The sequence below is a fragment of the Phalangium opilio genome, unplaced genomic scaffold (genome assembly GCF_054372755.1).
Source record: "Phalangium opilio isolate 3A_F unplaced genomic scaffold, DU_Popi_V2 ptg000092l_1, whole genome shotgun sequence".
NCBI lineage: Eukaryota > Metazoa > Arthropoda > Arachnida > Opiliones > Phalangiidae > Phalangium > Phalangium opilio.
The window spans coordinates 2,658,184-2,682,988 of record NW_028324197.1 but is presented as its reverse complement, the minus strand read 5'-3'; the positions used below and the strand labels follow the sequence as shown (position 1 = coordinate 2,682,988).

Here is a 24,805-nt window from a genome sequence, read left to right as displayed (position 1 = left end):
TAGGTCAAGTAACATAACAGCAAGGCTCCGACGAGAATCGAACTCATGATCTCCTGTTTACTAGACAGGCGCTTTAACCACTAAGCCACGGAGCCCTTGCTTTGAAGCGATATGAATGCTGAATATTTCAGTAAATTAACTAAATTATCTCATGGGAACTTTTTCACTATTGTTTGCATATATGCATATCTAAATCAACTATAATTTCTAATTTTTCAAAATTTAATAGCTTCGAAATCTAGTTCAAGTAATATAACAGCAAGGCTCCGACGAGAATCGAACACATGATCTCCTGTTTACAAGACTTTCGCTTTAACCACTAAGCCACGGAGCCCTTGCTTTGAAGCGATATGAATGCAGAATATTTCAGTAAATTAACTAAATTATCTCAACGTAACTTTTACACTATTGTTTGCATATATGCATATCTAAATCAACTATTATTTTTAATTTTTCAAAATTTAATAGCTACGAAATCTAGTTCAAGTAATATAACAGGGAGGCTCCGACGAGAATCGAACTCATGATCTCCTGTTTACAAGACAGCCGCTTTAACCACTAAGCCACGGAGCCCCTGCTTTGAAGCGATATGAATGCAGAATATTTCAGTAAATTAACTAAATTAACTCATCGGAACTTTTGCCCTATTATTTTAATTTTTCAAAATTATATAGCTACGAAACTAGTTCAATCAACATAACAGCGAGGCTCCGACGAGAATCGAACTCATGATCTCCTGTTTACTAGACAGGCGCTTTAACCACTAAGCCACGGAGCCCTTGCTTTGAAGCTACATGAATGCTGAATATTCCAGTAATTTAACTAAATTAACTCATCGGATATTTACCCTATTGTTTTAATTTTTCAAAATTTAATAGCTACGAAATCTAGGTCAAGTAACATAACAGCAAGGCTCCGACGAGAATCGAACTCATGATCTCCTGTTTACTAGACAGGCGCTTTAACCACTAAGCCACGGAGCCCTTGCTTTGAAGCGATATGAATGCTGAATATTTCAGTAAATTAACTAAATTATCTCATGGGAACTTTTTCACTATTGTTTGCATATATGCATATCTAAATCAACTATAATTTCTAATTTTTCAAAATTTAATAGCTTCGAAATCTAGTTCAAGTAATATAACAGCAAGGCTCCGACGAGAATCGAACACATGATCTCCTGTTTACAAGACTTTCGCTTTAACCACTAAGCCACGGAGCCCTTGCTTTGAAGCGATATGAATGCAGAATATTTCAGTAAATTAACTAAATTATCTCAACGTAACTTTTACACTATTGTTTGCATATATGCATATCTAAATCAACTATTATTTTTAATTTTTCAAAATTTAATAGCTACGAAATCTAGTTCAATCAACATAACAGTGAGGCTCCGACGAGAATCGAACTCATGATCTCCTGTTTACTAGACAGGCGCTTTAACCACTAAGCCACGGAGCCCTTGCTTTGAAGCGACATGAATGCTGAATATTCCAGTAATTTAACTAAATTAACTCATCGGAGTTTTTACCCTATTGTTTTAATTTTTCAAAATTTAATAGCTACGAAATCTAGGTCAAGTAACATAACAGCAAGGCTCCGACGAGAATCGAACTCATGATCTCCTGTTTACTAGACAGGCGCTTTAACCACTAAGCCACGGAGCCCTTGCTATGAAGCGACATGAACACTGAATATTCCAGTAATTTAACTAAATTAACTCCTCGGAATTTTTACCCTATTGTTTTAATTTTTCAAAATTTAATAGCTACGAAATCTAGGTCAAGTAATATAACAGCAAGGCTCCGACGAGAATCGAACACATGATCTCCTGTTTACAAAACTGGCGCTTTAACCACTAAGCCACGGAGCCCTTGCTTTGAAGCAATATGAATGCAGAATATTTCAGTAAATTAACTAAATTATCTCATGGGAACTTTTGCCCTATTATTTTAATTTTTCAAAATTGTATAGCTACGAAATCTAGTTCAAGTAACATAACAGCGAGGCTCCGACGAGACTCGAACTCATGATCTCCTGTTTAATAGACAGGCGCTTTAACCACTAAGCCACGGAGCCCTTGCTTTATAGCGACATGAATGCTGAATATTCCAGTAATTTAATTAAATTAACTCATCGGAATTTTTACCCTATTGTTTTAATTTTTCAAAATTTAATAGCTACGAAATCTAGGTCAAGTAACATAACAGCAAGGCTCCGACGAGAATCGAACTCATGATCTCCTGTTTACTAGACAGGCGCTTTAACCACTAAGCCACGGAGCCCTTGCTTTGAAGCGATATGAATGCTGAATATTTCAGTAAATTTACTAAAGTATCTCATGGGAACTTTTACACTATTGTTGGCATATATGCATATCTAAATCAACTATTATTTTTAATTTTTCAAAATTTAATAGCTTCGAAATCTATTTCAAGTAATATAACAGCAAGGATCCGACGAGAATCGAACGCATGATCTCCTGTTTACAAGACTGGCGCTTTAACCACTAAGCCACGGAGCCCTTGCTTTGAAGCGATATGAATGCTGAATATTTCAGTAAATTAACTAAATTATCTCATGGGAACTTTTACACTATTGTTTGCATATATGCATATCTAAATCAACTATAATTTCTAATTTTTCAAAATTTAATAGCTTCGAAATCTAGTTCAAGTAATATAACAGCAAGGCTCCGACGAGAATCGAACACATGATCTCCTGTTTACAAGACTTTCGCTTTAACCACCAAGCCACGGAGCCCTTGCTTTGAAGCGATATGAATGCAGAATATTTCAGTAAATTAACTAAATTATCTCAACGTAACTTTTACACTATTGTTTGCATATATGCATATCTAAATCAACTATTATTTTTAATTTTTCAAAATTTAATAGCTACGAAATCTAGTTCAAGTAATATAACAGGGAGGCTCCGACGAGAATCGAACTCATGATCTCCTGTTTGCAAGACAGCCGCTTTAACCACTAAGCCACGGAGCCCCTGCTTTGAAGCGATATGAATGCAGAATATTTCAGTAAATTAACTAAATTAACTCATCGGAACTTTTGCCCTATTATTTTAATTTTTCAAAATTATATAGCTACGAAACTAGTTCAATCAACATAACAGCGAGGCTCCGACGAGAATCGAACTCATGATCTCCTGTTTACTAGACAGGCGCTTTAACCACTAAGCCACGGAGCCCTTGCTTTGAAGCTACATGAATGCTGAATATTCCAGTAATTTAACTAAATTAACTCATCGGATATTTACCCTATTGTTTTAATTTTTCAAAATTTAATAGCTACGAAATCTAGGTCAAGTAACATAACAACCAGGCTTCCACGAGAATCGAACTCATGATCTCCTGTTTACTAGACAGGCGCATTAACCACTAAGCCACGGAGCCCTTGCTTTGAAGCGATATGAATGCTGAATATTTCAGTAAACTAACTAAATTATCACATCGGAACTTTTACACTATTGTTTGCTTATATGCATATCTAAATCAACTATTATTTTTTAATTTTTCAAAATTTAATAGCTTCGAAATCTAGTTCAAGTAATATAACAGCAAGGCTCCGACGAGAATCGAACACATGATCTCCTGTTTACAAGACTTTCGCTTTAACCACCAAGCCACGGATCCCTTGCTTTGAAGCGATATGAATGCAGAATATTTCAGTAAATTAACTAAATTATCTCAACGTAACTTTTACACTATTGTTTGCATATATGCATATCTAAATCAACTATTATTTTTAATTTTTCAAAATTTAATAGCTACGAAATCTAGTTCAATCAACATAACAGCGAGGCTCCGACGAGAATCGAACTCATGATCTCCTGTTTACTAGACAGGCGCTTTAACCACTAAGCCACGGAGCCCTTGCTTTGAAGCGACATGAATGCTGAATATTCCAGTAATTTAACTAAATTAACTCATCGGAGTTTTTACCCTATTGTTTTAATTTTTCAAAATTTAATAGCTACGAAATCTAGGTCAAGTAACATAACAGCAAGGCTCCGACGAGAATCGAACTCATGATCTCCTGTTTACTAGACAGGCGCTTTAACCACTAAGCCACGGAGCCCTTACTTTGAAGCGATATGAATGCTGAATATTTCAGTAAATTTACTAAATTATCTCATGGGAACTTTTACACTATTGTTTGCATATATGCATATCTAAATCAACTATTATTTTTAATTTTTCAAAATTTAATAGCTTCGAAATCTAGTTCAAGTAATATAACAGCAAGGATCCGACGAGAATCGAACACATGATCTCCTGTTTACAAGACTGGCGCTTTAACCACTAAGCCACGGAGCCCTTGCTTTGAAGCGATATGAATGCAGAATATTTCAGTAAATTAACTAAATTATCTCCTGGGAACTTTTGCCCTAGTATTTTAATTTTTCAAAATTTTATAGCTACGAAATCTAGTTCAAGTAACATAACAGCGAGGCTCCGACGAGAATCGAACTCATGATCTCCTGTTTACTAGACAGGCGCTTTAACCACTAAGCCACGGAGCCCTCGCTTTCAAGCGACATGAATGCTGAATATTCCAGTAATTTAACTAAATTAACTCATCGGAATTTTTACCCTATTGTTTTAATTTTTCAAAATTTAATAGCTACGAAATCTAGTTCAAGTAACATAACAGCGAGGCTCCGACGAGAATCGAACTCATGATCTCCTGTTTACAAGACAGGCGCTTTAACCACTAAGCCACGGAGCCCTTACTTTGAAGCGATATGAATGCTGAATATTTCAGTAAATTTACTAAATTATCTCATGGGAACTTTTACACTTGTTTGCATATATGCATATCTAAATCAACTATTATTTTTAATTTTTCAAAATTTAATAGCTTCGAAATCTAGTTCAAGTAATATAACAGCAAGGATCCGACGAGAATCGAACACATGATCTCCTGTTTACAAGACTGGCGCTTTAACCACTAAGCCACGGAGCCCTTGCTTTGAAGCGATATGAATGCAGAATATTTCAGTAAATTAACTAAATTATCTCATGGGAACTTTTGCCCTATTATTTTAATTTTTCAAAATTATATAGCTACGAAATCTAGTTCAAGTAACATAACAGCGAGGCTCCGACGAGAATCGAACTCATGATCTCCTGTTTACTAGACTGGCGCTTTAACCACTAAGCCATGGAGCCGTTGCTTTGAAGCGATATGAATGCAGAATATTTCAGTAAATTAACTAAATTATCTCATCGGAATTTTTAACCTATTGCTTTAATTTTTCAAAATTTAATAGCTACGAAATCTAGGTCAAGTAACATAACAGCAATGCTCCGACGAGAATCGAACTCATGATCTCCTGTTTACTAGACAGGCGCTTTAACCACTAAGCCACGGAGCCCTCGCTTTCAAGCGACATGAATGCTGAATATTCCAGTAATTTAACTAAATTAACTCATCGGAATTTTTACCCTATTGTTTTAATTTTTCAAAATTTAATAGCTACGAAATCTAGTTCAAGTAACATAACAGCGAGGCTCCGACGAGAATCGAACTCATGATCTCCTGTTTACTAGACAGGCGCTTTAACCACTAAGCCACGGAGCCCTTACTTTGAAGCGATATGAATGCTGAATATTTCAGTAAATTTACTAAATTATCTCATGGGAACTTTTACACTATTGTTTGCATATATGCATATCTAAATCAACTATTATTTTTAATTTTTCAAAATTTAATAGCTTCGAAATCTAGTTCAAGTAATATAACAGCAAGGCTCCGACGAGAATCGAACACATGATCTCCTGTTTACAAGACTTTCGCTTTAACCACCAAGCCACGGAGCCCTTGCTTTGAAGCGATATGAATGCAGAATATTTCAGTAAATTAACTAAATTATCTCAACGTAACTTTTACACTATTGTTTGCATATATGCATATCTAAATCAACTATTATTTTTAATTTTTCAAAATTTAATAGCTACGAAATCTAGTTCAAGTAATATAACAGGGAGGCTCCGACGAGAATCGAACTCATGATCTCCTGTTTGCAAGACAGCCGCTTTAACCACTAAGCCACGGAGCCCCTGCTTTGAAGCGATATGAATGCAGAATATTTCAGTAAATTAACTAAATTAACTCATCGGAACTTTTGCCCTATTATTTTAATTTTTCAAAATTATATAGCTACGAAACTAGTTCAATCAACATAACAGCGAGGCTCCGACGAGAATCGAACTCATGATCTCCTGTTTACTAGACAGGCGCTTTAACCACTAAGCCACGGAGCCCTTGCTTTGAAGCTACATGAATGCTGAATATTCCAGTAATTTAACTAAATTAACTCATCGGATATTTACCCTATTGTTTTAATTTTTCAAAATTTAATAGCTACGAAATCTAGGTCAAGTAACATAACAACCAGGCTTCCACGAGAATCGAACTCATGATCTCCTGTTTACTAGACAGGCGCATTAACCACTAAGCCACGGAGCCCTTGCTTTGAAGCGATATGAATGCTGAATATTTCAGTAAACTAACTAAATTATCACATCGGAACTTTTACACTATTGTTTGCTTATATGCATATCTAAATCAACTATTATTTTTTAATTTTTCAAAATTTAATAGCTTCGAAATCTAGTTCAAGTAATATAACAGCAAGGCTCCGACGAGAATCGAACACATGATCTCCTGTTTACAAGACTTTCGCTTTAACCACCAAGCCACGGATCCCTTGCTTTGAAGCGATATGTATGCAGAATATTTCAGTAAATTAACTAAATTATCTCAACGTAACTTTTACACTATTGTTTGCATATATGCATATCTAAATCAACTATTATTTTTAATTTTTCAAAATTTAATAGCTACGAAATCTAGTTCAATCAACATAACAGCGAGGCTCCGACGAGAATCGAACTCATGATCTCCTGTTTACTAGACAGGCGCTTTAACCACTAAGCCACGGAGCCCTTGCTTTGAAGCGACATGAATGCTGAATATTCCAGTAATTTAACTAAATTAACTCATCGGAGTTTTTACCCTATTGTTTTAATTTTTCAAAATTTAATAGCTACGAAATCTAGGTCAAGTAACATAACAGCAAGGCTCCGACGAGAATCGAACTCATGATCTCCTGTTTACTAGACAGGCGCTTTAACCACTAAGCCACGGAGCCCTTACTTTGAAGCGATATGAATGCTGAATATTTCAGTAAATTTACTAAATTATCTCATGGGAACTTTTACACTATTGTTTGCATATATGCATATCTAAATCAACTATTATTTTTAATTTTTCAAAATTTAATAGCTTCGAAATCTAGTTCAAGTAATATAACAGCAAGGATCCGACGAGAATCGAACACATGATCTCCTGTTTACAAGACTGGCGCTTTAACCACTAAGCCACGGAGCCCTTGCTTTGAAGCGATATGAATGCAGAATATTTCAGTAAATTAACTAAATTATCTCCTGGGAACTTTTGCCCTAGTATTTTAATTTTTCAAAATTTTATAGCTACGAAATCTAGTTCAAGTAACATAACAGCGAGGCTCCGACGAGAATCGAACTCATGATCTCCTGTTTACTAGACAGGCGCTTTAACCACTAAGCCACGGAGCCCTCGCTTTCAAGCGACATGAATGCTGAATATTCCAGTAATTTAACTAAATTAACTCATCGGAATTTTTACCCTATTGTTTTAATTTTTCAAAATTTAATAGCTACGAAATCTAGTTCAAGTAACATAACAGCGAGGCTCCGACGAGAATCGAACTCATGATCTCCTGTTTACAAGACAGGCGCTTTAACCACTAAGCCACGGAGCCCTTACTTTGAAGCGATATGAATGCTGAATATTTCAGTAAATTTACTAAATTATCTCATGGGAACTTTTACACTTGTTTGCATATATGCATATCTAAATCAACTATTATTTTTAATTTTTCAAAATTTAATAGCTTCGAAATCTAGTTCAAGTAATATAACAGCAAGGATCCGACGAGAATCGAACACATGATCTCCTGTTTACAAGACTGGCGCTTTAACCACTAAGCCACGGAGCCCTTGCTTTGAAGCGATATGAATGCAGAATATTTCAGTAAATTAACTAAATTATCTCATGGGAACTTTTGCCCTATTATTTTAATTTTTCAAAATTATATAGCTACGAAATCTAGTTCAAGTAACATAACAGCGAGGCTCCGACGAGAATCGAACTCATGATCTCCTGTTTACTAGACTGGCGCTTTAACCACTAAGCCATGGAGCCGTTGCTTTGAAGCGATATGAATGCAGAATATTTCAGTAAATTAACTAAATTATCTCATCGGAATTTTTAACCTATTGCTTTAATTTTTCAAAATTTAATAGCTACGAAATCTAGGTCAAGTAACATAACAGCAATGCTCCGACGAGAATCGAACTCATGATCTCCTGTTTACTAGACAGGCGCTTTAACCACTAAGCCACGGAGCCCTCGCTTTCAAGCGACATGAATGCTGAATATTCCAGTAATTTAACTAAATTAACTCATCGGAATTTTTACCCTATTGTTTTAATTTTTCAAAATTTAATAGCTACGAAATCTAGTTCAAGTAACATAACAGCGAGGCTCCGACGAGAATCGAACTCATGATCTCCTGTTTACTAGACAGGCGCTTTAACCACTAAGCCACGGAGCCCTTACTTTGAAGCGATATGAATGCTGAATATTTCAGTAAATTTACTAAATTATCTCATGGGAACTTTTACACTATTGTTTGCATATATGCATATCTAAATCAACTATTATTTTTAATTTTTCAAAATTTAATAGCTTCGAAATCTAGTTCAAGTAATATAACAGCAAGGATCCGACGAGAATCGAACACATGATCTCCTGTTTACAAGACTGGCGCTTTAACCACTAAGCCACGGAGCCCTTGCTTTGAAGCGATATGAATGCAGAATATTTCAGTAAATTAACTAAATTATCTCATGGGAACTTTTGCCCTATTATTTTAATTTTTCAAAATTATATAGCTACGAAATCTAGGTCAAGTAACATAACTCAAGGCTCCGACGAGAATCGAACTCATGATCTCCTGTTTACTAGACTGGCGCTTTAACCACTAAGCCACGGAGCCGTTGCTTTGAAGCGATATGAATGCAGAATATTTCAGTAAATTAACTAAATTATCTCATCGGAATGTTTACCCTATTGCTTTAATTTTTCAAAATTTAATAGCTACGAAATCTAGTTCAAGTAACATAACAGCGAGGCTCCGACGAGAATCGAACTCATGATCTCCTGTTTACAAGACAGGCGCTTTAACCACTAAGCCACGGAGCCCTTGCTTTGAAGCGATATGAATGCTGAATATTTCAGTAAATTAACTAAATTATCACATCGGAACTTATACACTATTGTGTGCTTATATGCATATCTAAATCAACTATTATTTTTAATTTTTCAAAATTTAATAGCTTCGAAATCTAGTTCAAGTAATATAACAGCAAGGATCCGACGAGAATCGAACACATGATCTCCTGTTTACAAGACTGGCGCTTTAACCACTAAGCCACGGAGCCCTTGCTTTGAAGCGATATGAATGCAGAATATTTCAGTAAATTAACTAAATTATCTCATGGGAACTTTTGCCCTATTATTTTAATTTTTCAAAATTATATAGCTACGAAATCTAGTTCAAGTAACATAACAGCGAGGCTCCGACGAGAATCGAACTCATGATCTCCTGTTTACTAGACTGGCGCTTTAACCACTAAGCCACGGAGCCGTTGCTTTGAAGCGATATGAATGCAGAATATTTCAGTAAATTAACTAAATTATCTCATCGGAATTTTTACCCTATTGCTTTAATTTTTCAAAATTTAATAGCTACGAAATCTAGGTCAAGTAACATAACAGCAATGCTCCGACGAGAATCGAACTCATGATCTCCTTTTTACTAGACAGGCGCTTTAACCACTAAGCCACGGAGCCCTCGCTTTCAAGCGACATGAATGCTGAATATTCCAGTAATTTAACTAAATTAACTCATCGGAATTTTTACCCTATTGTTTTAATTTTTCAAAATTTAATAGCTACGAAATCTAGTTCAAGTAACATAACAGCGAGGCTCCGACGAGAATCGAACTCATGATCTTCTGTTTACAAGACAGGCGCTTTAACCACTAAGCCACGGAGCCCTTGCTTTGAAGCGATATGAATGCTGAATATTTCAGTAAATTAACTAAATTATCACATCGGAACTTTTACACTATTGTTTGCATATATGCATATCTAAATCAACTATTATTTTTATAATTTTTCAAAATTTAATAGCTACGAAATCTAGTTCAATCAACATAACAGCGAGGCTCCGACGAGAATCGAACTCATGATCTCCTGTTTACTAGACAGGCGCTTTAACCACTAAGCCACGGAGCCCTTGCTTTGAAGCGACATGAATGCTGAATATTCCAGTAATTTAACTAAATTAACTCATCGGAGTTTTTACCCTATTGTTTTAATTTTTCAAAATTTAATAGCTTTGAAATCTAGGTCAAGTAACATAACAGCAAGGCTCCGACGAGAATCGAACTCATGATCTCCTGTTTACAAGACAGGCGCTTTAACCACTAAGCCACGGAGCTCTTGCTTTGAAGCGATATGAATGCTGAATATTTCAGTAAATTTACTAAATTATCTCATGGGAACTTTTACACTATTGTTTGCATATATGCATATCTAAATCAACTATAATTTTATTTTTTCAAAATTTAATAGCTTCGAAATCTAGTTCAAGTAATATAACAGCAAGGCTCCGACGAAAATCGAACACATGATCTCCTGTTTACAAGACTGGCGCTTTAACCACTAAGCCACGGAGCCCTTGCTTTGAAGCGATATGAATGCGGAATATTTCAGTAAATTAACTAAATTATCTCATGGGAACTTTTGCCCTATTATTTTAATTTTTCAAAATTATATAGCTACGAAATCTAGTTCAAGTAACATAACAGCGAGGCTCCGACGAGAATCGAACTCATGATCTCCTGTTTACTAGACAGGCGCTTTAACCACTAAGCCACGGAGCCCTTGCTTTGAAGCGACATGAATGCTGAATATTCCAGTAATTTAACTAAATAAACTCATCGGAATTTTTACCCTATTGTTTTAATTTTACAAAATTTAATAGCTACGAAATCTAGGTCAAGTAATATAACAGCAAGGCTCCGACGAGAATCGAACTCATGATCTCCTGTTTACTAGACCTGGCGCTTTAACCACTAAGCCACGGAGCCCTTGCTTTGAAGCGATATGAATGCTGAATATTTCAGTAAATTAACTAAATTATCTCATGGGAACTTTCACACTATTGTTTGCATATATGCATATCTAAATCAACTATAATTTTTAATTTTTCAAAATTATATAGCTACGAAATCTAGTTCAATCAACATAACAGCAAGGCTCCGACGAGAATCGAACACATGATCTCCTTTTTACATGACTGGCGCTTTAACCACTAAGCCACGGAGCCCTTGCCTTGAAGCGATATGAATGCAGAATATTTCAGTAAATTAACTAAATTATCTCATGGGAACTTTTGCCCTATTATTTTAATTTTTCAAAATTATACAGCTACGAAATCTAGTTCGAGTAACATAACAGCGAGGCTCCGACGAGAATCGAACTCATGATCTCCTGTTTACTAGTCAGGCGCTTTAACCACTAAGCCACGGAGCCCTTGCTTTGAAGCGACATGAATGCTGAATATTCCAGTAATTTAACTAAATAAACTCATCGGAATTTTTACCCTATTGTTTTAATTTTACAAAATTTATTAGCTACGAAATCTAGTTCAAGTAACATAACAGCGAGGCTCCGACGAGAATCGAACTCATGATCTCCTGTTTACAAGACAGGCGCTTTAACCACTAAGCCACGGAGCCCTTGCTTTGAAGCGACATGAATGCTGAATGTTCCAATAATTTAACTAAATTAACTCATCGGAATTTTTACCCTATTGTTTGAATTTTTCAACATTTAATAGCTACGAAATCTAGGTCAAGTAACATAACAGCAAGGCTCCGACGAGAATCGAACTCATGATCTCCTGTTTACTAGACAGGCGCTTTAACCACTAAGCCACGGAGCCCTTGCTTTGAAGCGATATGAATGCTGAATATTACAGTAAATTAACTAAATTATCTCATGGGAACTTTTACACTATTGTTTGCATATATGCATATCTAAATCAACTATAATTTTTAATTTTTCAAAATTTAATAGCTTCGAAATCTAGTTCAAGTAATATAACAGCTAGGCTCCGACGAGAATCGAACACATGATCTCCTGTTTACAAGACAGGCGCTTTAACCACTAACCCACGGAGCCCTTGGTTTGAAGCGATATGAATGCAGAATATTTCAGTAAATTAACTAAATTATCTCATGGGAACTTTTACACTATTGTTTGCATATATGCATATCTAAATCAACTATTATTTTTATAATTTTTCAAAATTTAATAGCTACGAAATCTAGTTCAATCAACATAACAGCGAGGCTCCGACGAGAATCGAACTCATGATCTCCTGTTTACTAGACAGGCGCATTAACCACTAAGCCACGGAGCCCTTGCTTTGAAGCGACATGAATGCTGAATATTCCAGTAATTTAACTAAATTAACTCATCGGAGTTTTTACCCTATTGTTTTAATTTTTCAAAATTTAATAGCTTTGAAATCTAGGTCAAGTAACATAACAGCAAGGCTCCGACGAGAATCGAACTCATGATCTCCTGTTTACTAGACAGGCGCTTTAACCACTAAGCCACGGAGCTCTTGCTTTGAAGCGATATGAATGCTGAATATTTCAGTAAATTTACTAAATTATCTCATGGGAACTTTTACACTATTGTTTGCATATATGCATATCTAAATCAACTATAATTTTAATTTTTCAAAATTTAATAGCTTCGAAATCTAGTTCAAGTAATATAACAGCAAGGCTCCGACGAAAATCGAACACATGATCTCCTGTTTACAAGACTGGCGCTTTAACCACTAAGCCACGGAGCCCTTGCTTTGAAGCGATATGAATGCAGAATATTTCAGTAAATTAACTAAATTATCTCATGGGAACTTTTTGCCCTATTATTTTAATTTTTCAAAATTATATAGCTACGAAATCTAGTTCAAGTAACATAACAGCGAGGCTCCGACGAGAATCGAACTCATGATCTCCTGTTTACTAGACAGGCGCTTTAACCACTAAGCCACGGAGCCCTTGCTTTGAAGCGATATGAATGCAGAATATTTCAGTAAATTAACTAAATTATCTCATCGGAATTTTTACCCTATTGCTTTAATTTTTCAAAATTTAATAGCTACGAAATCTAGGTCAAGTAACATAACAGCAATGCTCCGACGAGAATCGAACTCATGATCTCCTGTTTACTAGACAGGCGCTTTAACCACTAAGCCACGGAGCCCTTGCTTTGAAGCGACATGAATGCTGAATATTCCAGTAATTTAACTAAATTATCTCATGGGAACTTTTACACTATTGTTTGCATATATGCATATCTAAATCAACTATTATTTTTAATTTTTCAAAATTTAATAGCTACGAAATCTAGTTCAATCAACATAACAGCGAGGCTCCGACGAGAATCGAACTCATGATCTCCTGTTTACTAGACAGGCGCTTTAACCACTAAGCCACGGAGCCCTTGCTTTGAAGCGACATGAATGCTGAATATTCCAGTAATTTAACTAAATTAACTCAGCGGAGTTTTTACCCTATTGTTTTAATTTTTCAAAATTTTATAGCTTTGAAATCTAGGTCAAGTAACATAACAGCAAGCCTCCGACGAGAATCGAACTCATGATCTCCTGTTTACAAGACAGGCGCTTTAACCACTAAGCCACGGAGCCCTTGCTTTGAAGCGATATGAATGCTGAATATTTCAGTAAATTTACTAAATTATCTCATGGGAACTTTTACACTATTGTTTGCATATATGCATATCTAAATCAACTATAATTTTAATTTTTCAAAATTTAATAGCTTCGAAATCTAGTTCAAGTAATATAACAGCAAGGCTCCGACGAAAATCGAACACATGATCTCCTGTTTACAAGACTGGCGCTTTAACCACTAAGCCACGGAGCCCTTGCTTTGAAGCGATATGAATGCAGAATATTTCAGTAAATTAACTAAATTATCTCATGGGAACTTTTGCCCTATTATTTTAATTTTTCAAAATTATATAGCTACGAAATCTAGGTCAAGTAACATAACAGCAATGCTCCGACGAGAATCGAACTCATGATCTCCTGTTTACTAGTCAGGCGCTTTAACCACTAAGCCACGGAGCCCTCGCTTTGAAACGACATGAATGCTGAATATTCCAGTAATTTAACTAAATTAACTCATCGGAATTTTTACCCTATTGTTTTAATTTTTCAAAATTTAATAGCTACGAAATCTAGTTCAAGTAACATAACAGCGAGGCTCCGACGAGAATCGAACTCATGATCTCCTGTTTACAAGACAGGCGCTTTAACCACTAAGCCACGGAGCCCTTGCTTTGAAGCGATATGAATGCTGAATATTTCAGTAAATTAACTAAATTATCACATCGGAACTTTTACACTATTGTTTGCTTATATGCATATCTAAATCAACTATTATTTTTTAATTTTTCAAAATTTAATAGCTACGAAATCTAGTTCAAGTAACATAACAGCGAGGCTCCGACGAGAATCGAACTCATGATCTCCTGCTTACAAGACAGGCGCTTTAACCACTAAGCCACGGAGCCCTTGCTTTGAAGCGACATGAATGCTGAATATTCCAGTAATTTAACTAAATTAACTCCTCGGAATTTTTACCCTATTGTTTTAATTTTACAAAATTTAATAGCTACGAAATCTAGGGCAAGTAACATAACAGCAAGGCTCCGACGAGAATCGAACTCATGATCTCCTGTTTACTAGACAGGCGCTTTAACCACTAAGCAACGGAGCCCTTGCTTTGAAGCGATATGAATGCTGAATATTTCAGTAAATTAACTAAATTATCTCATGGGAACTTTTACACTATTGTTTGCATATATGCATATTTAAATCAAATATTATTTTTAATTTTTCAAATATTATTTTAAATTTTTCAAAAATTAATAGCTTCGAAATCTAGTTCATGTAACATAACAGCGAGGCTCCGACGAGAATCGAGTTCATGATCTCCTGTTTACTAGACAGGCGCTTTAACCACTAAGCCACGGAGTCCTTGCTTTGAAGCGACATGAATGCTGAATATTCCAGTAATTTAACTAAATTAACTCCTCAGAATTTTTACCCTATTGTTTTAATTTTTCAAAATTTAATAGCTACGAAATCTAGGTCAAGTAATATAACAGCAAGGCTTCGACGAGAATCGAACTCATGATCTCCTGTTTACTAGACCTGGCGCTTTAACCACTAAGCCACGGAGCCCTTGCTTTGAAGCGAAATGAATGCAGAATATTTCAGTAAATTAACTAAATTATCTCATGGGAACTTTTGCCCTATTATTTTAATTTTTCAAAATTATATAGCTACGAAATCTAGTTCAAGTAACATAACAGCGAGGCTCCGACGAGTATCGAACTCATGATCTCCTGTTTACTAGACAGGCGCTTTAACCACTAAGCCACGGAGCCCTTGCTTTGAAGCGACATGAATGCTGAATATTCCAGTAATTTAACTAAATAAACTCATCGGAATTTTTACCCTATTGTTTTAATTTTTCAAAAATTAATAGCTACGAAATCTGGTTCAAGTAACATAACAGCGAGGCTCCGACGAGAATCGAACTCATGATCTCCTGTTTACAAGACAGGCGCTTTAACCACTAAGCCACGGAGCCCTTGCTTTGAAGCGACATGAATGCTGAATATTCCAGTAATTTAACTAAATTAACTCATCGGAATTTTTACCCTATTGTTTCAATTTTTCAACATTTAATAGCTACGAAATCTTGGTCAAGTAACATAACAGCAAGGCTCCGACGAGAATCGAACTCATGATCTCCTGTTTACTAGACACGCGATTTAACCACTAAGCCACGGAGCCCTTGCTTTGAAGCGATATGAATGCTGAATATTTCAGTAAATTAACTAAATTATCTCATGGGAACTTTTACACTATTGTTTGCATATATGCATATCTAAATCAACTATAATTTTTAATTTTTCAAAATTTAATAGCTTCGAAATCTAGTTCAAGTAATATAACAGCTAGGCTCCGACGAGAATAGAACACATGATCTCCTGTTTACAAGACAGGCGCTTTAACCACTAACCCACGGAGCCCTTGGTTTGAAGCGATATGAATGCAGAATATTTCAGAAAATTAACTAAATTATCTCATGGGAACTTTTGCCCTATTATTTTAATTTTTCAAAATTATATAGCTACGAAATCTAGGTCAAGTAACATAACAGCAAGGCTCCGACGAGAATCGAACTCATGATCTCCTGTTTACTAGACAGGCGCTTTAACCACTAAGCAACGGAGCCCTTGCCTTGAAGCGATATGAATGCTGAATATTTCAGTAAATTAACTAAATTATCTCATGGGAACTTTCACACTATTGTTTGCATATATGCATATCTAAATCAAATATTATTTTTAATTTTTCAAATATTATTTTTAATTTTTCAAATATTATTTTTAATTTTTCAAATATTATTTTTAATTTTTCAAATATTATTTTTAATTTTTCAAATATTATTTTTAATTTTTCAAATATTATTTTTAATTTTTCAAATATTATTTTTAATTTTTCAAATATTATTTTTAATTTTTCAAATATTATTTTTAATTTTTCAAAATTTAATAGCTTCGAAATCTAGTTCAAGTAATATAACAGCAAGGCTCCGACGAGAATCGAACACATTATCTCCTGTTTACAAGACTGGCGCTTTAACCACTAAGCCACGGAGCCCTTGCTTTGAAGCGATATGAATGCAGAATATTTCAGTAAATAAACTAAATTATCTCATGGGAACTTTTGCCCTATTATTTTAATTTTTCAAAATTATATAGCTACGAAATCTAGTTCATGTAACATAACAGCGAGGCTCCGACGAGAATCGAGTTCATGATCTCCTGTTTACTAGACAGGCGCTTTAACCACTAAGCCACGGAGCCCTTGCTTTGAAGCGACATGAATGCTGAATATTCCAGTAATTTAACTAAATTAACTCCTCAGAATTTTTACCCTATTGTTTTAATTTTTCAAAATTTAATAGCTACGAAATCTAGGTCAAGTAATATAACAGCAAGGCTTCGACGAGAATCGAACTCATGATCTCCTGTTTACTAGACCTGGCGCTTTAACCACTAAGCCAAGGAGCCCTTGCTTTGAAGCGATATGAATGCTGAATATTTCAGTAAATTAACTAAATAAACTCATCGGAATTTTTACCCTATTGTTTTAATTTTTCAAAAATTAATAGCTACGAAATCTGGTTCAAGTAACATAACAGCGAGGCTCCGACGCGAATCGAACTCATGATCTCCTGTTTACAAGACAGGCGCTTTAACCACTAAGCCACGGAGCCCTTGCTTTGAAGCGACATGAATGCTGAATATTCCAGTAATTTAACTAAATTAACACATCGGAATTTTTACCCTATTGTTTCAATTTTTCAACATTTAATAGTTACGAAATCTAGGTCAAGTAACATAACAGCAAGGCTCCGACGAGAATCGAACTCATGATCTCCTGTTTACTAGACAGGCGATTTAACCACTAAGCCACGGAGCCCTTGCTTTGAAGCGATATGAATGCTGAATATTTCAGTAAATTAACTAAATTATCTCAACGTAACTTTTACACTATTGTTTGCATATATGCATATCTAATTCAACTATTATTTTTAATTTTTCAAAATTTAATAGCTACGAAATCTAGTTCAAGTAATATAACAGGGAGGCTCCGACGAGAATCGAACTCATGATCTCCTGTTTACAAGACAGCCGCTTTAACCACTAAGCCACGGAGCCCTTGCTTTGAAGCGATATGAATGCAGAATATTTCAGTAAATTAACTAAATTATCTCATGGGAACTTTTGCCCTATTATTTTAATTTTTCAAAATTATATAGCTACGAAATCTAGTTCAAGTAACATAACAGCGAGGCTCCGACGAGAATCGAACTCATGATCTCCTGTTTACTAGACAGGCGCTTTAACCACTAAGCCACGGAGCTATTGCTTTGAAGTGACATGAATGCTGAATATTCCTGTAATTTAACTAAATTAACTCGTCGGAATTTTTACCCTATTGTTTTAATTTTTCAAAATTTAATAGCTACGAAATATAGACCAAGTAACATAACAGCAAGGCTCCGACGAGAATCGAACTCATGATCTCCTGTTTACAAGACAGCCGCTTTAACCACTAAGCCACGGAGCCCTTGCTTTGAGGCGATATGAATGCAGAATATTTCAGTAAATTAACTAAATTATCTCATGGGAACTTTTGCCCTATTATTTTAATTTTTCAAAATTATATAGCTACGAAATCTAGTTCAAGTAACATATTAGCGAGGCTCCGACGAGAATCGAACTCATGATCTCCTGTTTACTAGACAGGCGCTTTAACCACTAAGCCACGGAGCCCTTGCTTTGAAGCGACATGAATGCTGAATATTCCAGTAATTTAACTAAATTAACTCATCGGAATTTTTACCCTAATGTTTTAATTTTTCAAAATTTAATAGCTACGAAATCTAGTTCAAGTAACATAACAGCGAGGCTCCGACGAGACTCGAACTCATGATCTCCTGTTTAATAGACAGGCGCTTTAACCACTAAGCCACGGAGCCCTTGCTTTGAAGCGACATGAATGCTGAATATTCCAGTAATTTAATTAAATTAACTCATTGGAATTTTTACCCTATTGTTTTAATTTTTCAAAATTTAATAGCTACGAAATCTAGGTCAAGTAATATAACAGCAAGGCTTCGACGAGAATCGAACTCATGATCTCCTGTTTACTAGACCTGGCGCTTTAACCACTAAGCCAAGGAGCCCTTGCTTTGAAGCGATATGAATGCTGAATATTTCAGTAAATTAACTAAATAAACTCATCGGAATTTTTACCCTATTGTTTTAATTTTTCAAAAATTAATAGCTACGAAATCTGGTTCAAGTAACATAACAGCGAGGCTCCGACGCGAATCGAACTCATCATCTCCTGTTTACAAGACAGGCGCTTTAACCACTAAGCCACGGAGCCCTTGCTTTGAAGCGACATGAATGCTGAATATTCCAGTAATTTAACTAAATTAACACATCGGAATTTTTACCCTATTTTTTCAATTTTTCAACATTTAATAGTTACGAAATCTAGGTCAAGTAACATAATAGCAAGGCTCCGACGAGAATCGAACTCATGATCTCCTGTTTACTAGACAGGCGATTTAACCACTAAGCCACGGAGCCCTTGCTTTGAAGCGATATGAATGCTGAATATTTCAGTAAATTAACTAAATTATCTCAACGTAACTTTTACACTATTGTTTGCATATATGCATATCTAATTCAACTATTATTTTTAATTTTTCAAAATTTAATAGCTACGAAATCTAGTTCAAGTAATATAACAGGGAGGCTCCGACGAGAATCGAACTCATGATCTCCTGTTTACAAGACAGCCGCTTTAACCACTAAGCCACGGAGCCCTTGCTTTGAAGCGATATGAATGCAGAATATTTCAGTAAATTAACTAAATTATCTCATGGGAACTTTTGCCCTATTATTTTAATTTTTCAAAATTATATAGCTACGAAATCTAGTTCAAGTAACATAACAGCGAGGCTCCGACGAGAATCGAACTCATGATCTCCTGTTTACTAGACAGGCGCTTTAACCACTAAGCCACGGAGCTATTGCTTTGAAGTGACATGAATGCTGAATATTCCTGTAATTTAACTAAATTAACTCTTCGGAATTTTTACCCTATTGTTTTAATTTTTCAAAATTTAATAGCTACGAAATATAGACCAAGTAACATAACAGCAAGGCTCCGACGAGAATCGAACTCATGATCTCCTGTTTACTAGACTGGCGCTTTAACCACTAAGGCACGTAGCCCTTGCTTTGAAGCGATATGAATGCTGAATATTTCTGTAAATTAACTAAATTATCTCAAGGGAACTTTTGCCCTATTATTTTAATTTTTCAAAATTATATAGCTACGAAATCTAGTTCCAGTAACATATTAGCGAGGCTCCGACGAGAATCGAACTCATGATCTCCTGTTTACTAGACAGGCGCTTTAACCACTAAGCCACGGAGCCCTTGCTTTGAAGCGACATGAATGCTGAATATTCCAGTAATTTAACTAAATTAACTCATCGGAATTTTTACCCTAATGTTTTAATTTTTCAAAATTTAATAGCTACGAAATCTAGTTCAAGTAACATAACAGCGAGGCTCCGACGAGACTCGAACTCATGATCTCCTGTTTAATAGACAGGCGCTTTAACCACTAAGCCACGGAGCCCTTGCTTTGAAGCGACATGAATGCTGAATATTCCAGTAATTTAATTAAATTAACTCATTGGAATTTTTACCCTATTGTTTTAATTTTTCAAAATTTAATAGCTACGAAATCTAGTTCAAGTAATATAACAGGGAGGCTCCGACGAGAATCGAACTCATGATCTCCTGTTTACAAGACAGCCGCTTTAACCACTAACCCACGGATCCCTTGCTTTGAAGCGATATGAATGCAGAATATTTCAGTAAATTAACTAAATTATCTCATGGGAACTTTTGCCCTATTATTTTAATTTTTCAAAATTATATAGCTACGAAATCTAGTTCAAGTAACATAACAGCGAGGCTCCGACGAGAATCGAACTCATGATCTCCTGTTTACAAGACAGCCGCTTTAACCACTAAGCCACGGAGCCCTTGCTTTGAAGCGATATGAATGCAGAATATTTCAGTAAATTAACTAAATTATCTCATGGGAACTTTTGCCCTATTATTTTAATTTTTCAAAATTATATAGCTACGAAATCTAGTTCAAGTAACATAACAGCGAGGCTCCGACGAGAATCGAACTCATGATCTCCTGTTTACTAGACAGGCGCTTTAACCACTAAGCCACGGAGCTATTGCTTTGAAGTGACATGAATGCTGAATATTCCTGTAATTTAACTAAATTAACTCGTCGGAATATTTACCCTATTGTTTTAATTTTTCAAAATTTAATAGCTACGAAATATAGACCAAGTAACATAACAGCAAGGCTCCGACGAGAATCGAACTCATGATCTCCTGTTTACTAGACTGGCGCTTTAACCACTAAGGCACGTAGCCCTTGCTTTGAAGCGATATGAATGCTGAATATTTCTGTAAATTAACTAAATTATCTCATGGGAACTTTTGCCCTATTATTTTAATTTTTCAAAATTATATAGCTACGAAATCTAGTTCAAGTAACATATTAGCGAGGCTCCGACGAGAATCGAACTCATGATCTCCTGTCTACTAGACAGGCGCTTTAACCACTAAGCCACGGAGCCCTTGCTTTGAAGCGACATGAATGCTGAATATTCCAGTAATTTAACTAAATTAACTCATCGGAATTTTTACCCTAATGTTTTAATTTTTCAACATTTAATAGTTACGAAATCTAGGTCAAGTAACATAACAGCAAGGCTCCGACGAGAATCGAACTCATGATCTCCTGTTTACTAGACAGGCGATTTAACCACTAAGCCACGGAGCCCTTGCTTTGAAGCGATATGAATGCTGAATATTTCAGTAAATTAACTAAATTATCTCAACGTAACTTTTACACTATTGTTTGCATATATGCATATCTAATTCAACTATTATTTTTAATTTTTCAAAAATAATAGCTACGAAATCTAGTTCAAGTAATATAACAGGGAGGCTCCGACGAGAATCGAACTCATGATCTCCTGTTTACAAGACAGCCGCTTTAACCACTAAGCCACGGAGCCCTTGCTTTGAAGCGATATGAATGCAGAATATTTCTGTAAATTAACTAAATTATCTCATGGGAACTTTTGCCCTATTATTTTAATTTTTCAAAATTATATAGCTACGAAATCTAGTTCAAGTAACATATTAGCGAGGCTCCGACGAGAATCGAACTCATGATCTCCTGTCTACTAGACAGGCGCTTTAACCACTAAGCCACGGAGCCCTTGCTTTGAAGCGACATGAATGCTGAATATTCCAGTAATTTAACTAAATTAACTCATCGGAATTTTTACCCTAATGTTTTAATTTTTCAACATTTAATAGTTACGAAATCTAGGTCAAGTAACATAACAGCAAGGCTCAGACGAGAATCGAACTCATGATCTCCTGTTTACTAGACAGGCGATTTAACCACTAAGCCACGGAGCCCTTGCTTTGAAGCGATATGAATGCTGAATATTTCAGTAAATTAACTAAATTATCTCAACGTAACTTTTACACTATTGTTTGCATATATGCATATCTAATTCAACTATTATTTTTAATTTTTCAAAAATAATAGCTACGAAATCTAGTTCAAGTAATATAACAGGGAGGCTCCGACGAGAATCGAACTCATGATCTCCTGTTTACAAGACAGCCGCTTTAACCACTAAGCCACGGAGCCCTTGCTTTGAAGCGATATGAATGCAGAATATTTCAGTAAATTAACTAAATTATCTCATGGGAACTTTTGCCCTATTATTTTAATTTTTCAAAATTATATAGCTACGAAATCTAGTTCAAGTAACATAACAGCGAGGCTCCGACGAGAATCGAACTCATGATCTCCTGTTTACTAGACAGGCGCTTTAACCACTAAGCCACGGAGCTATTGCTTTGAAGTGACATGAATGCTGAATATTCCTGTAATTTAACTAAATTAACTCTTCGGAATTTTTACCCTATTGTTTTAATTTTTCAAAATTTAATAGCTACGAAATATAGACCAAGTAACATAACAGCAAGGCTCCGACGAGAATCGAACTCATGATCTCCTGTTTACTAGACTGGCGCTTTAACCACTAAGGCACGTAGCCCTTGCTTTGAAGCGATATGAATGCTGAATATTTCTGTAAATTAACTAAATTATCTCATGGGAACTTTTGCCCTATTATTTTAATTTTTCAAAATTATATAGCTACGAAATCTAGTTCAAGTAACATTTTAGCGAGGCTCCGACGAGAATCGAACTCATGATCTCCTGTCTACTAGACAGGCGCTTTAACCACTAAGCCACGGAGCCCTTGCTTTGAAGCGACATGAATGCTGAATATTCCAGTAATTTAACTAAATTAACTCATCGGAATTTTTACCCTAATGTTTTAATTTTTCAACATTTAATAGTTACGAAATCTAGGTCAAGTAACATAACAGCAAGGCTCCGACGAGAATCGAACTCATGATCTCCTGTTTACTAGACAGGCGATTTAACCACTAAGCCACGGAGCCCTTGCTTTGAAGCGATATGAATGCTGAATATTTCAGTAAATTAACTAAATTATCTCAACGTAACTTTTACACTATTGTTTGCATATATGCATATCTAATTCAACTATTATTTTTAATTTTTCAAAAATAATAGCTACGAAATCTAGTTCAAGTAATATAACAGGGAGGCTCCGACGAGAATCGAACTCATGATCTCCTGTTTACAAGACAGCCGCTTTAACCACTAAGCCACGGAGCCCTTGCTTTGAAGCGATATGAATGCAGAATATTTCAGTAAATTAACTAAATTATCTCATGGGAACTTTTGCCCTATTATTTTAATTTTTCAAAATTATATAGCTACGAAATCTAGTTCAAGTAACATAACAGCGAGGCTCCGACGAGAATCGAACTCATGATCTCCTGTTTACTAGACAGGCGCTTTAACCACTAAGCCACGGAGCTATTGCTTTGAAGTGACATGAATGCTGAATATTCCTGTAATTTAACTAAATTAACTCTTCGGAATTTTTACCCTATTGTTTTAATTTTTCAAAATTTAATAGCTACGAAATATAGACCAAGTAACATAACAGCAAGGCTCCGACGAGAATCGAACTCATGATCTCCTGTTTACTAGACTGGCGCTTTAACCACTAAGGCACGTAGCCCTTGCTTTGAAGCGATATGAATGCTGAATATTTCTGTAAATTAACTAAATTATCTCATGGGAACTTTTGCCCTATTATTTTAATTTTTCAAAATTATATAGCTACGAAATCTAGTTCAAGTAACATATTAGCGAGGCTCCGACGAGAATCGAACTCATGATCTCCTGTTTACTAGACAGGCGCTTTAACCACTAAGCCACGAAGCCCTTGCTTTGAAGCGACATGAATGCTGAATATTCCAGTAATTTAACTAAATTAACTCATCGGAATTTTTACCCTAATGTTTTAATTTTTCAAAATTTAATAGCTACGAAATCTAGTTCAAGTAACATAACAGCGAGGCTCCGACGAGACTCGAACTCATGATCTCCTGTTTAATAGACAGGCGCTTTAACCACTAAGCCACGGAGCCCTTGCTTTGAAGCGACATGAATGCTGAATATTCCAGTAATTTAATTAAATTAACTCATTGGAATTTTTACCCTATTGTTTTAATTTTTCAAAATTTAATAGCTACGAAATCTAGTTCAAGTAATATAACAGGGAGGCTCCGACGAGAATCGAACTCATGATCTCCTGTTTACAAGACAGCCGCTTTAACCACTAACCCACGGAGCCCTTGGTTTGAAGCGATATGAATGCAGAATATTACAGAAA

At 35.5% G+C, this 24,805-nt stretch overlaps 65 non-coding genes across 65 annotated transcripts; all 65 read right to left on the bottom strand.

Moving 5' to 3' along the window:
- Positions 1–22: 22 nt before the first annotated feature.
- On the bottom strand, positions 23–95 carry TRNAT-AGU (transfer RNA threonine (anticodon AGU)). The gene has a single exon. It is a non-coding gene; the product is annotated as a tRNA-Thr (tRNA).
- Positions 96–500: 405 nt separating this feature from the next.
- Positions 501–573, bottom strand: TRNAT-UGU (transfer RNA threonine (anticodon UGU)). The gene has a single exon. It is a non-coding gene; the product is annotated as a tRNA-Thr (tRNA).
- A 132-nt stretch (positions 574–705) lies between these two features.
- Positions 706–778, bottom strand: TRNAT-AGU (transfer RNA threonine (anticodon AGU)). Its single transcript has one exon. It is a non-coding gene; the product is annotated as a tRNA-Thr (tRNA).
- A 132-nt stretch (positions 779–910) lies between these two features.
- TRNAT-AGU (transfer RNA threonine (anticodon AGU)) lies at positions 911–983 on the bottom strand. The gene has a single exon. It is a non-coding gene; the product is annotated as a tRNA-Thr (tRNA).
- Positions 984–1,388: 405 nt separating this feature from the next.
- Positions 1,389–1,461, bottom strand: TRNAT-AGU (transfer RNA threonine (anticodon AGU)). The gene has a single exon. It is a non-coding gene; the product is annotated as a tRNA-Thr (tRNA).
- Positions 1,462–1,594: 133 nt separating this feature from the next.
- TRNAT-AGU (transfer RNA threonine (anticodon AGU)) lies at positions 1,595–1,667 on the bottom strand. Its single transcript has one exon. It is a non-coding gene; the product is annotated as a tRNA-Thr (tRNA).
- Positions 1,668–2,006: 339 nt separating this feature from the next.
- TRNAN-AUU (transfer RNA asparagine (anticodon AUU)) lies at positions 2,007–2,079 on the bottom strand. The gene has a single exon. It is a non-coding gene; the product is annotated as a tRNA-Asn (tRNA).
- Positions 2,080–2,212: 133 nt separating this feature from the next.
- TRNAT-AGU (transfer RNA threonine (anticodon AGU)) lies at positions 2,213–2,285 on the bottom strand. The gene has a single exon. It is a non-coding gene; the product is annotated as a tRNA-Thr (tRNA).
- Positions 2,286–2,929: 644 nt separating this feature from the next.
- TRNAA-UGC (transfer RNA alanine (anticodon UGC)) lies at positions 2,930–3,002 on the bottom strand. Its single transcript has one exon. It is a non-coding gene; the product is annotated as a tRNA-Ala (tRNA).
- Positions 3,003–3,134: 132 nt separating this feature from the next.
- On the bottom strand, positions 3,135–3,207 carry TRNAT-AGU (transfer RNA threonine (anticodon AGU)). Its single transcript has one exon. It is a non-coding gene; the product is annotated as a tRNA-Thr (tRNA).
- A 611-nt stretch (positions 3,208–3,818) lies between these two features.
- Positions 3,819–3,891, bottom strand: TRNAT-AGU (transfer RNA threonine (anticodon AGU)). Its single transcript has one exon. It is a non-coding gene; the product is annotated as a tRNA-Thr (tRNA).
- A 133-nt stretch (positions 3,892–4,024) lies between these two features.
- TRNAT-AGU (transfer RNA threonine (anticodon AGU)) lies at positions 4,025–4,097 on the bottom strand. Its single transcript has one exon. It is a non-coding gene; the product is annotated as a tRNA-Thr (tRNA).
- A 372-nt stretch (positions 4,098–4,469) lies between these two features.
- On the bottom strand, positions 4,470–4,542 carry TRNAT-AGU (transfer RNA threonine (anticodon AGU)). The gene has a single exon. It is a non-coding gene; the product is annotated as a tRNA-Thr (tRNA).
- Positions 4,543–4,675: 133 nt separating this feature from the next.
- Positions 4,676–4,748, bottom strand: TRNAT-UGU (transfer RNA threonine (anticodon UGU)). Its single transcript has one exon. It is a non-coding gene; the product is annotated as a tRNA-Thr (tRNA).
- A 782-nt stretch (positions 4,749–5,530) lies between these two features.
- On the bottom strand, positions 5,531–5,603 carry TRNAT-AGU (transfer RNA threonine (anticodon AGU)). Its single transcript has one exon. It is a non-coding gene; the product is annotated as a tRNA-Thr (tRNA).
- Positions 5,604–6,008: 405 nt separating this feature from the next.
- Positions 6,009–6,081, bottom strand: TRNAA-UGC (transfer RNA alanine (anticodon UGC)). Its single transcript has one exon. It is a non-coding gene; the product is annotated as a tRNA-Ala (tRNA).
- Positions 6,082–6,213: 132 nt separating this feature from the next.
- On the bottom strand, positions 6,214–6,286 carry TRNAT-AGU (transfer RNA threonine (anticodon AGU)). Its single transcript has one exon. It is a non-coding gene; the product is annotated as a tRNA-Thr (tRNA).
- A 611-nt stretch (positions 6,287–6,897) lies between these two features.
- Positions 6,898–6,970, bottom strand: TRNAT-AGU (transfer RNA threonine (anticodon AGU)). Its single transcript has one exon. It is a non-coding gene; the product is annotated as a tRNA-Thr (tRNA).
- A 133-nt stretch (positions 6,971–7,103) lies between these two features.
- TRNAT-AGU (transfer RNA threonine (anticodon AGU)) lies at positions 7,104–7,176 on the bottom strand. Its single transcript has one exon. It is a non-coding gene; the product is annotated as a tRNA-Thr (tRNA).
- A 372-nt stretch (positions 7,177–7,548) lies between these two features.
- TRNAT-AGU (transfer RNA threonine (anticodon AGU)) lies at positions 7,549–7,621 on the bottom strand. The gene has a single exon. It is a non-coding gene; the product is annotated as a tRNA-Thr (tRNA).
- Positions 7,622–7,754: 133 nt separating this feature from the next.
- TRNAT-UGU (transfer RNA threonine (anticodon UGU)) lies at positions 7,755–7,827 on the bottom strand. Its single transcript has one exon. It is a non-coding gene; the product is annotated as a tRNA-Thr (tRNA).
- A 782-nt stretch (positions 7,828–8,609) lies between these two features.
- On the bottom strand, positions 8,610–8,682 carry TRNAT-AGU (transfer RNA threonine (anticodon AGU)). The gene has a single exon. It is a non-coding gene; the product is annotated as a tRNA-Thr (tRNA).
- A 371-nt stretch (positions 8,683–9,053) lies between these two features.
- TRNAT-AGU (transfer RNA threonine (anticodon AGU)) lies at positions 9,054–9,126 on the bottom strand. Its single transcript has one exon. It is a non-coding gene; the product is annotated as a tRNA-Thr (tRNA).
- A 133-nt stretch (positions 9,127–9,259) lies between these two features.
- TRNAT-UGU (transfer RNA threonine (anticodon UGU)) lies at positions 9,260–9,332 on the bottom strand. Its single transcript has one exon. It is a non-coding gene; the product is annotated as a tRNA-Thr (tRNA).
- A 372-nt stretch (positions 9,333–9,704) lies between these two features.
- On the bottom strand, positions 9,705–9,777 carry TRNAT-AGU (transfer RNA threonine (anticodon AGU)). The gene has a single exon. It is a non-coding gene; the product is annotated as a tRNA-Thr (tRNA).
- A 339-nt stretch (positions 9,778–10,116) lies between these two features.
- Positions 10,117–10,189, bottom strand: TRNAT-UGU (transfer RNA threonine (anticodon UGU)). The gene has a single exon. It is a non-coding gene; the product is annotated as a tRNA-Thr (tRNA).
- Positions 10,190–10,357: 168 nt separating this feature from the next.
- On the bottom strand, positions 10,358–10,430 carry TRNAT-AGU (transfer RNA threonine (anticodon AGU)). Its single transcript has one exon. It is a non-coding gene; the product is annotated as a tRNA-Thr (tRNA).
- Positions 10,431–10,563: 133 nt separating this feature from the next.
- On the bottom strand, positions 10,564–10,636 carry TRNAT-UGU (transfer RNA threonine (anticodon UGU)). Its single transcript has one exon. It is a non-coding gene; the product is annotated as a tRNA-Thr (tRNA).
- Positions 10,637–11,007: 371 nt separating this feature from the next.
- TRNAT-AGU (transfer RNA threonine (anticodon AGU)) lies at positions 11,008–11,080 on the bottom strand. Its single transcript has one exon. It is a non-coding gene; the product is annotated as a tRNA-Thr (tRNA).
- A 579-nt stretch (positions 11,081–11,659) lies between these two features.
- Positions 11,660–11,732, bottom strand: TRNAT-AGU (transfer RNA threonine (anticodon AGU)). Its single transcript has one exon. It is a non-coding gene; the product is annotated as a tRNA-Thr (tRNA).
- Positions 11,733–11,865: 133 nt separating this feature from the next.
- On the bottom strand, positions 11,866–11,938 carry TRNAT-UGU (transfer RNA threonine (anticodon UGU)). Its single transcript has one exon. It is a non-coding gene; the product is annotated as a tRNA-Thr (tRNA).
- A 133-nt stretch (positions 11,939–12,071) lies between these two features.
- On the bottom strand, positions 12,072–12,144 carry TRNAT-AGU (transfer RNA threonine (anticodon AGU)). Its single transcript has one exon. It is a non-coding gene; the product is annotated as a tRNA-Thr (tRNA).
- A 613-nt stretch (positions 12,145–12,757) lies between these two features.
- Positions 12,758–12,830, bottom strand: TRNAT-AGU (transfer RNA threonine (anticodon AGU)). Its single transcript has one exon. It is a non-coding gene; the product is annotated as a tRNA-Thr (tRNA).
- A 372-nt stretch (positions 12,831–13,202) lies between these two features.
- On the bottom strand, positions 13,203–13,275 carry TRNAT-AGU (transfer RNA threonine (anticodon AGU)). Its single transcript has one exon. It is a non-coding gene; the product is annotated as a tRNA-Thr (tRNA).
- Positions 13,276–13,647: 372 nt separating this feature from the next.
- On the bottom strand, positions 13,648–13,720 carry TRNAT-AGU (transfer RNA threonine (anticodon AGU)). Its single transcript has one exon. It is a non-coding gene; the product is annotated as a tRNA-Thr (tRNA).
- Positions 13,721–13,853: 133 nt separating this feature from the next.
- TRNAT-UGU (transfer RNA threonine (anticodon UGU)) lies at positions 13,854–13,926 on the bottom strand. Its single transcript has one exon. It is a non-coding gene; the product is annotated as a tRNA-Thr (tRNA).
- A 577-nt stretch (positions 13,927–14,503) lies between these two features.
- On the bottom strand, positions 14,504–14,576 carry TRNAT-UGU (transfer RNA threonine (anticodon UGU)). Its single transcript has one exon. It is a non-coding gene; the product is annotated as a tRNA-Thr (tRNA).
- Positions 14,577–14,743: 167 nt separating this feature from the next.
- On the bottom strand, positions 14,744–14,816 carry TRNAT-UGU (transfer RNA threonine (anticodon UGU)). Its single transcript has one exon. It is a non-coding gene; the product is annotated as a tRNA-Thr (tRNA).
- Positions 14,817–14,949: 133 nt separating this feature from the next.
- TRNAT-AGU (transfer RNA threonine (anticodon AGU)) lies at positions 14,950–15,022 on the bottom strand. The gene has a single exon. It is a non-coding gene; the product is annotated as a tRNA-Thr (tRNA).
- A 600-nt stretch (positions 15,023–15,622) lies between these two features.
- On the bottom strand, positions 15,623–15,695 carry TRNAT-AGU (transfer RNA threonine (anticodon AGU)). Its single transcript has one exon. It is a non-coding gene; the product is annotated as a tRNA-Thr (tRNA).
- A 133-nt stretch (positions 15,696–15,828) lies between these two features.
- On the bottom strand, positions 15,829–15,901 carry TRNAT-UGU (transfer RNA threonine (anticodon UGU)). The gene has a single exon. It is a non-coding gene; the product is annotated as a tRNA-Thr (tRNA).
- A 578-nt stretch (positions 15,902–16,479) lies between these two features.
- Positions 16,480–16,552, bottom strand: TRNAT-AGU (transfer RNA threonine (anticodon AGU)). Its single transcript has one exon. It is a non-coding gene; the product is annotated as a tRNA-Thr (tRNA).
- Positions 16,553–17,526: 974 nt separating this feature from the next.
- TRNAT-UGU (transfer RNA threonine (anticodon UGU)) lies at positions 17,527–17,599 on the bottom strand. Its single transcript has one exon. It is a non-coding gene; the product is annotated as a tRNA-Thr (tRNA).
- Positions 17,600–17,971: 372 nt separating this feature from the next.
- TRNAT-UGU (transfer RNA threonine (anticodon UGU)) lies at positions 17,972–18,044 on the bottom strand. The gene has a single exon. It is a non-coding gene; the product is annotated as a tRNA-Thr (tRNA).
- A 133-nt stretch (positions 18,045–18,177) lies between these two features.
- TRNAT-AGU (transfer RNA threonine (anticodon AGU)) lies at positions 18,178–18,250 on the bottom strand. Its single transcript has one exon. It is a non-coding gene; the product is annotated as a tRNA-Thr (tRNA).
- Positions 18,251–18,383: 133 nt separating this feature from the next.
- Positions 18,384–18,456, bottom strand: TRNAT-UGU (transfer RNA threonine (anticodon UGU)). Its single transcript has one exon. It is a non-coding gene; the product is annotated as a tRNA-Thr (tRNA).
- A 133-nt stretch (positions 18,457–18,589) lies between these two features.
- Positions 18,590–18,662, bottom strand: TRNAT-AGU (transfer RNA threonine (anticodon AGU)). The gene has a single exon. It is a non-coding gene; the product is annotated as a tRNA-Thr (tRNA).
- Positions 18,663–18,795: 133 nt separating this feature from the next.
- On the bottom strand, positions 18,796–18,868 carry TRNAN-AUU (transfer RNA asparagine (anticodon AUU)). The gene has a single exon. It is a non-coding gene; the product is annotated as a tRNA-Asn (tRNA).
- Positions 18,869–19,208: 340 nt separating this feature from the next.
- On the bottom strand, positions 19,209–19,281 carry TRNAT-UGU (transfer RNA threonine (anticodon UGU)). The gene has a single exon. It is a non-coding gene; the product is annotated as a tRNA-Thr (tRNA).
- Positions 19,282–19,653: 372 nt separating this feature from the next.
- TRNAT-UGU (transfer RNA threonine (anticodon UGU)) lies at positions 19,654–19,726 on the bottom strand. Its single transcript has one exon. It is a non-coding gene; the product is annotated as a tRNA-Thr (tRNA).
- Positions 19,727–19,859: 133 nt separating this feature from the next.
- On the bottom strand, positions 19,860–19,932 carry TRNAT-AGU (transfer RNA threonine (anticodon AGU)). The gene has a single exon. It is a non-coding gene; the product is annotated as a tRNA-Thr (tRNA).
- A 339-nt stretch (positions 19,933–20,271) lies between these two features.
- TRNAT-AGU (transfer RNA threonine (anticodon AGU)) lies at positions 20,272–20,344 on the bottom strand. The gene has a single exon. It is a non-coding gene; the product is annotated as a tRNA-Thr (tRNA).
- A 133-nt stretch (positions 20,345–20,477) lies between these two features.
- TRNAN-AUU (transfer RNA asparagine (anticodon AUU)) lies at positions 20,478–20,550 on the bottom strand. Its single transcript has one exon. It is a non-coding gene; the product is annotated as a tRNA-Asn (tRNA).
- A 339-nt stretch (positions 20,551–20,889) lies between these two features.
- TRNAT-UGU (transfer RNA threonine (anticodon UGU)) lies at positions 20,890–20,962 on the bottom strand. The gene has a single exon. It is a non-coding gene; the product is annotated as a tRNA-Thr (tRNA).
- Positions 20,963–21,095: 133 nt separating this feature from the next.
- TRNAT-AGU (transfer RNA threonine (anticodon AGU)) lies at positions 21,096–21,168 on the bottom strand. The gene has a single exon. It is a non-coding gene; the product is annotated as a tRNA-Thr (tRNA).
- Positions 21,169–21,507: 339 nt separating this feature from the next.
- TRNAT-AGU (transfer RNA threonine (anticodon AGU)) lies at positions 21,508–21,580 on the bottom strand. The gene has a single exon. It is a non-coding gene; the product is annotated as a tRNA-Thr (tRNA).
- A 371-nt stretch (positions 21,581–21,951) lies between these two features.
- Positions 21,952–22,024, bottom strand: TRNAT-UGU (transfer RNA threonine (anticodon UGU)). The gene has a single exon. It is a non-coding gene; the product is annotated as a tRNA-Thr (tRNA).
- Positions 22,025–22,157: 133 nt separating this feature from the next.
- On the bottom strand, positions 22,158–22,230 carry TRNAT-AGU (transfer RNA threonine (anticodon AGU)). Its single transcript has one exon. It is a non-coding gene; the product is annotated as a tRNA-Thr (tRNA).
- A 371-nt stretch (positions 22,231–22,601) lies between these two features.
- Positions 22,602–22,674, bottom strand: TRNAT-UGU (transfer RNA threonine (anticodon UGU)). Its single transcript has one exon. It is a non-coding gene; the product is annotated as a tRNA-Thr (tRNA).
- A 133-nt stretch (positions 22,675–22,807) lies between these two features.
- TRNAT-AGU (transfer RNA threonine (anticodon AGU)) lies at positions 22,808–22,880 on the bottom strand. The gene has a single exon. It is a non-coding gene; the product is annotated as a tRNA-Thr (tRNA).
- Positions 22,881–23,219: 339 nt separating this feature from the next.
- On the bottom strand, positions 23,220–23,292 carry TRNAT-AGU (transfer RNA threonine (anticodon AGU)). Its single transcript has one exon. It is a non-coding gene; the product is annotated as a tRNA-Thr (tRNA).
- Positions 23,293–23,663: 371 nt separating this feature from the next.
- On the bottom strand, positions 23,664–23,736 carry TRNAT-UGU (transfer RNA threonine (anticodon UGU)). The gene has a single exon. It is a non-coding gene; the product is annotated as a tRNA-Thr (tRNA).
- Positions 23,737–23,869: 133 nt separating this feature from the next.
- Positions 23,870–23,942, bottom strand: TRNAT-AGU (transfer RNA threonine (anticodon AGU)). Its single transcript has one exon. It is a non-coding gene; the product is annotated as a tRNA-Thr (tRNA).
- A 339-nt stretch (positions 23,943–24,281) lies between these two features.
- Positions 24,282–24,354, bottom strand: TRNAT-AGU (transfer RNA threonine (anticodon AGU)). Its single transcript has one exon. It is a non-coding gene; the product is annotated as a tRNA-Thr (tRNA).
- Positions 24,355–24,487: 133 nt separating this feature from the next.
- On the bottom strand, positions 24,488–24,560 carry TRNAN-AUU (transfer RNA asparagine (anticodon AUU)). Its single transcript has one exon. It is a non-coding gene; the product is annotated as a tRNA-Asn (tRNA).
- Positions 24,561–24,805: the final 245 nt, after the last annotated feature.